Here is a 6776-nt window from a genome sequence, read left to right on the forward strand (position 1 = left end):
CATGTCAGCCAGTGAGAGTGCTGGTTCAGCCCAGCTAACTGCAGTCTCCAAGCAGATAACAACAATTAGTGTAAAAGAACCTCCTGGAGCCCTTACCGGTTGTCAGTGCAACATTGATTCTCCAAACACCAACCTGGAGCCTGATTTATTAAGGAAAGTAAGGCAAAAAATGAGTAAGTTTTCTCCTGGAAAAAAACATGTCACAATACAAGGGGTGTAAATTAGTTTATTAATTTGCACATAAGATAAATACTGGCTGTGTTTTCATGTAGCACACAAATACTTGATAGCTATATTTGTACACTGAAATTTAAAGTTGATCTAGAACATGCCTTACACCAACTACAAATCTGCCATCATATTTTAAATTTGCCTCCCCCTCCAATGGAACATGGTTTTGCCAAAGTTCAAAGTTACTCAGTTCTTTGCTTTACTTTCCTTAATGGTTCCCAGCGGCCTGCAGTCTTCTTATTTATTCCTGCTCAGACAGTGCAGCCTGCGTTCTGGTTTCAGCACTCCGGTTCCGGTCTGGTCCAGCACTCAGATTCCAACTTGGTCTCCTCTGCTCAATCTGATCCATGTATTGCTATTCCTCACTTTTTGTCAGTTTTCAGTGCCATTCATAGTCAGTAGCCTCCTGAGCTCTCAGCCACCACCACCTGCACCTGTTCTTTCCCTCTCATGCGAAGGAACATTATCAGGCCACCCAGCTTTGTGCACATAGCCACCAGTACAGCTCCAGAGACCCAACCCAGTCTGGGTACAGACAAATCCATAGACATGACACCATGCAAGTCAGCTAACTTCCAATGCAATGCAACCATTGTTATTTTTATTTTTTTGTCTTGGTAAAGTATATGCTCTTGGTAAATCTTTCAGTAAGCAAAGTGATTATACTTTAAGAAACAACTGAGTCCCCCCTCCCCTCCCCAACCTTCATGGTTTTTTGTTTGTTTTTGTTTTCTGCTTTGGACAAAAATGAACTTTGCCTAGGAATTAGTGGCACAATTTATGAAGACAGTGGCTAAAACGATGGTAGAAATTCTTGACAGATCAGATTGAGGCTAAATGTTTCTGGGTTTTTTTTTAAATAAAAAAATTAGGACTGTTAGATGTGACCCATTGTTTTTAATAATTTACATTGGCAATGTAAACAGTTGGCAAAGATAAATTGCTGGCGTGATTAGGTAAATAAGGTTAGGCATCCTGATTTTTTTTTTTTTAGTATTTTGCTTGGATTGTAGATATGGTGAATTTTTGCGCGATATTTATTTTGGCAATGTGCTACGAGGGCATAGTGGAGCATATCCTGTTCTTAGGTCACACAACTGCTGAAGATGAGTATGAAAGCAGTAAAGTAGGTTGCAATGATGCAAATAAAATAATAATGTACCACCAAATGTAAAATAAAGATATTAGAAGTAATCATATATTATGACCATATTAAAGCAAGAGGCTACAGTTGGCTAATTTCCATGACAATTACTTGATGCCCAAACAAAGTGGAATGCGCATTGTAGACTGGTGTCGCACCAGTACATTGGACTATCGTGAGTAAAATCCAGCTACACCATTAAGTAAAAAAATTCTCTTTGCCTCCAGTAACTGCCCTCTGCCCCCACTATGCTGCCAGATCCTACTACATCTGATTAAGAAACTCATCCACATTTCTGGTAACGTGGTTATTAGACCCAGATTCTAAATTTTTAATTCTCTTTTTTTTTTTTTTTTTTACAAATCTTTGTTTTAGAATTATTATGAATAATGCTGAATAAAAAAAAGTATCACTACAGTTTATATTATATACTTTTAATTAAATTTGATTCTTTTTATACACCCATTATTGAATTTTTAATATCCTATCAGATCAATCTATGATATGTCATTCAGTTCATTATTTTTATTGCTAAGATGAATTGAAAAGCATTCTTATTGATTTACACTGTTACAGCCTTTAATTGGTAACAAACAATTATTATTATTATTATTGTAGATTTGTAAGGTGCTACAGTGCTCCGCAGTGCCGTACAGTAGGGAAAACAGGAGATACATTAAACAAGGATATACAAGGTTGACAAAATAAATATAGACACGAAAACAAAGGGTGTGGAGGACCCTGCTTATTAGAGAGCTTACATTCTAAGTGGAAGAGGGCACAGCTGAAACAAGAGGAGGAAATGTGGCTTTGAATGGAGATTGGATGCCAAAGACGAAACAAGGCACAGGTCAGAGGTAGATCTTAGAGGTGCGGGAGGAAGAGTATTTTGATATTTGATTTGAGATGTATGCAGGGGTAGTGTTGTTGAGGCCTTTGTTGGTAAGGGTGAGTAATTTGAATTTGATTCTGTAGAGCACAGGGAGCCAGTGTATGGATTTGCAAGGAGGTGCAGCAGATGTGGAGTAGTGAGAGAGGAAGATCAGTCTTGCAGCAGCATTTAAGATGGATTGAAGTGTGGATATATGGATATTGGGAATGCCAGATAGCAAAAAGTTGCAGTAGTTAAGACTGGAAATGATGAGAGAATGGATAAGAATTTTTATAGTATGTTGAGTAAGAAAAGGGTGCATAGGCAATGTTTTTAAGGTGGAGACAACAGTCCTGGGAGAGAGTCTGGATGTGATGAAAAAAGCAGAGGGCGGAGTCAAGTGGGGCACCAAGGCAGCGGACTTGGGAGACTGAGGACCTTGTAGTGTTATTGACAGTGAGGGAGATTTGTGGGGAGGTGGTGACTCTGGCAGCAGGGAAGACGATAAGTTTTGTTTTGGACATGTTGAGCTTTTAGTAGCATTGGGACATTCATGTGGAAAGACAGTTGGTTAAACGAGATACAGAGTACAAAAGGGGAGAGGTCACTGGACGAGATATTGATTTGAGTGTCATCAATTAGAGGTGGTACTCGAGGCCGAATAAGCGAATTAGTGCCCCAAGAGGTGGATGAGGAAAAAAGTAAAGAGCCAAGAACAGAGCCTTGTGGACCCCAACAGATAGTGGGAGCAGAGGATGTGCCAGAGTTAGAAAAACTAAAGGAGCGGTTTGATAGGTAGGAGGTGAACCAAGAAAGATCTGGGTTTGGATGCAAAGGGATGGAGAGAAATAGGGCGGTAGTTGGAGAGAAAGGCTGAATCAATAGGTGGTTTCTTTAAAATTGGTGAGATGAGCGCATGTTTACAGGAGGATGGAAATGTGCCAGTTCAAAGAGACAAGTTGAAGAGGTGAACTAGAGGTGCACATGCAGTGGAGGAAAGGGAGCAGAGAAGTTGGGAGGGAATAGGGTTGAGGGGACAGGTTGTAGGGTGAGATGATGAGATGAGTGCAGAGACTTCCTCTTTAGTTACTGGAGAGATTGATTTAAGGGTGGAATGGGGAGTGTAGTTGAAGGCTGAGTGGATATTAAAGATTTGAAGAATAATTGTTTGGCAATCAAAAGGGCAGTGCTGTCAGATGAAAGGATGAATTTGTAGTGAGTGAAGGAACTCAGAATAGGAGCGAGATTTCATCCAGTGGCTCTCTGCAATGTGGGAGCAGGTTAAAAACATTAAACCAATAGATTTACTTTTAGATACTCATGTGTTACTTGATAAAGCCTGGAGACTGGGTCTACATCAAGGTGCATTACATTTTCCCAAGATCAAAGGTAGATTTGACCTATCAAGAAATTCTAACTATGCACTTAACATTGTGGTCAAGTGCCAGAGACATAACATTTGGGTGATGCATTACACTGCAAAAAGCCCACAAGTCTACAGGCAAGTCTCCTGTCCCTGTTACGTTATTGGGGTTCCGTTTAGGTGTCAGAGATAGCCTCTATTGGGTCCTTTCTCTCGAGCCCTGGCACCTGTCTTAAGTGGGTATCGATCGATAGAGAGACAGACAAAGTTCAGTTGTAAGGCTGAAACTCCATCTGGTTCTGACCAGCCCCCAGTCAGAGTAGTTTTATTTATACACAGAAGATGACATAAAAAAATATATGGTTACACAACAAAACAGCAGTTTGACATTTAGGATCAGCAGATGTTCTTGTTTCAGTCGCGCAGACCTGAGGCGGAAATGGCTGCGGTTTCAATGGTGTGGGGTTTTCACAGGAAACTGCTAGATGTGCAGACTTCTTAAGAACATGTGAAACAAAGCAGAAGAACAAAAAGGTTTAGGTATCGGTTACGTGGTAACAATCTGCAGAGCCCTGCAGATTGTTGCTCAGACATTAATTATACAAAATGTATCATTTTTCAGAAACTGATTAAATGGATATCTCTCACATAAACCCCTCTTTTTATCATTTTTATAATTATCCTGCCTATCCTTTTGGTGTGCACAAAGTATTCCTGCACCTGACCTACTTCATTCAATTCAATGGAACCCCTAGCAGGCCCTTAGAGGATGGTAAATGTACATTCAGCCAGGTCTATAGTTTATGTACACCTGGGTTCTTGAAAATAATAAAACATAAGGGAGAACCTTTTTAAGTGTGTAACTTATTCAGAGTCTAGTGAGAGCGAGTTGGACCTGGGTTTCTGGATCGGACTTTAGATGTTTCTTAAGTGACCTTTTTATCTTGATGTCTTTTTTGCATCTTTTCAAACAGCATTGGAAAAAACATAAGCTTAGTTTAAAAGCAACATATAGTATCAATATTGAAATGCATATCTTGGCTATCCATATTGAAACATACATTTATAGTTATTGCAAAACACAGAATGAACACACCCTTCATGATTGATCCTGAGCCACCGTGGCCTTTTTACAGTGGCTGGCGTGGATCCAAGGATCTTTCCCCTCTAGTTTCACTGAAGTGGGTGTGGTTAGCAGGACTTGGTATGGTCCTTCAAATCGTGGTTCCAGAGCCCTCCTGACGTGTCTCTTCACAACAACGTAGTCTCCCGGTACTAAGACATGTGTTCCAACACAATCCTCTGGATCTGGGATAGAAGAGAAAACTCGAGAATGTGTATTAGTGAGGGACTTCTGCAATTCTTTCACATAATTAGTCAGTTCACCTTGGTGTTTTACCATAGATTGAGGAAAATAACACCCTGTTTTTGGCAGCCCCCCAAATAATATCTCATAGGGGCTTAGCCTGTGTTTTTTGTTTGGTGTCGTCCTGACTGAGTATAGGGCAAGGGGGAGGCACTGTAACCAGGGCATTCCTGTGCTTTTCATGGCTTTTTGTATCTTAAGTTTCAGAGTGCCATTTAACCTTTCCACCTTGCCACTACTCTGTGGATGGTAGGGGGTATGGAATGCCTGACTGATCCCCAAATCTGACATGATAGTTGTCATTACTTCACCCGTAAAGGTGGTGCCCCTGTCTGATTCTATCACTTCTGGGACACCATATCTGCATACTACTTCTGACAGTAGTTTCTTTGCTGTATTTTTTTTCTGTGGCTTTAGCTACTGGCCAGTTTGAGAATAGGTCAATGACCACTAGGACGTATTCATATATCCCACATTTGGGTAACTGTATATAGTCTATTTGTATACATTGGAATGGGTAGAGAGGTTTTGGGGTTACTCTGAGGGGTACGGTCACTGTGTGACCAGGATTGTTTGTGTTACAGATGGCACAGGCCTTTACCAGATTACTGGCAGCAGTGCTGAAGCCTGGTGCAATCCAGTGTTTAAACACAGAGTTAATTATCCCATCTTTTGAGACATGTGTGGGACCATGTTCTAGTGTGGCCAGTGTGGGGAAAAGGGCTCTGGGAAGACAGTGTTTGTCTGCTGATCCCCATAATCCCTTTTCAGGTTCTGCTCCTCTCTTTTTCCACTCCTCTTTTTCTGACTCTGTAGCCTGTTTTTGTAAAATTTTAAGCATCTCTAGGTCTACAGGGAATGTGGGAGTGGCAGTGGTCAGTAGATAATGTTTGACCAATGGTAAATCTGCTGCTGCCTTAGCAGCTTAGTCTGCCAGTCTGTTTCCTTTTACCTTTAAGGTTTGTTCCCTTGTGTGCGCTTTTATTTTTATGACTGCCACTTCTTCAGGCAGTTCTAAAGCTGTGAACAATCTCAAAATGATGTCTGCATTTCTTATTGGTTTCCCATTGGAGGCCATAAAATGTCTGTTTTTCCAGATGCTTTGATAATCATGTGCTACCCCAAAAGCATACCTGGAATCTGTGTAAATATTAGCTGTTTTCCCTTCTGCATATTGGCATGCACTGATTAGTGCTTCTAGTTCAGCCTGCTGTGCTAAAAAGCTGGGTGGAAGGGGTTGCTGAATCAATATTTCAGTTTCAGTTGTGACTGCATACCCCGTTTTAGGGGAACCCTCCTCGTAGTACCTGGACCCGTCTACGAATAGTAGTAGGTCAGGATTTGCTAGTGGTGTTTCTTTTACATTGCCTGGAGGTGTGGTTTCCAAGTCCATTAGGGCTAAGCAGTCATGATCATTAAAACTGTGAAAATTTTTAAGTTGCATTTCCTGCGCTGTCACAGATTGTGCACTCTCTGCGCTGTCACTGTGTGTGCTGTTTGCGCTTACATCAGTGCTTAGGCAGATGCCACTGTCATTAGTGCCCGGGCGGATGTCACCGTCTTTCTTACTGCTACTCCCCTCTTTTATATCCATGCAACTTGGGAGCAATGTTGCTGGATTTAAAACTGTACATCTTTTTAGTGTGACATTCGAGGGTGTGAGAAGTGCCACTTCATATTTGGTTAGTCTGGCTGCAGAAATGTGTTTTGTTCTGGCTTGATTAAGTATTTCCATTACTGAGTGTGGAACCTGAATGGTGAGTGGGTGGTCCAACACTATGTCTGCAACTTTTTGTAGCAG

At 41.1% G+C, this 6776-nt stretch overlaps 1 long non-coding RNA gene across 1 annotated transcript; it reads right to left on the reverse strand.

The window, feature by feature from the left end:
• Positions 1–3882: 3882 nt before the first annotated feature.
• Positions 3883–5879, reverse strand: LOC142109352 (uncharacterized). The gene is made up of 2 exons (XR_012680348.1): positions 4505–5879; positions 3883–4420 (listed from the first exon to the last, which is right to left on the reverse strand). It is a non-coding gene; the product is annotated as an uncharacterized LOC142109352 (long non-coding RNA).
• Positions 5880–6776: the final 897 nt, after the last annotated feature.

The sequence above is a fragment of the Mixophyes fleayi genome, chromosome 12, assembly GCF_038048845.1.
Source record: "Mixophyes fleayi isolate aMixFle1 chromosome 12, aMixFle1.hap1, whole genome shotgun sequence".
Classification (NCBI taxonomy): Eukaryota; Metazoa; Chordata; class Amphibia; order Anura; family Limnodynastidae; genus Mixophyes; species Mixophyes fleayi.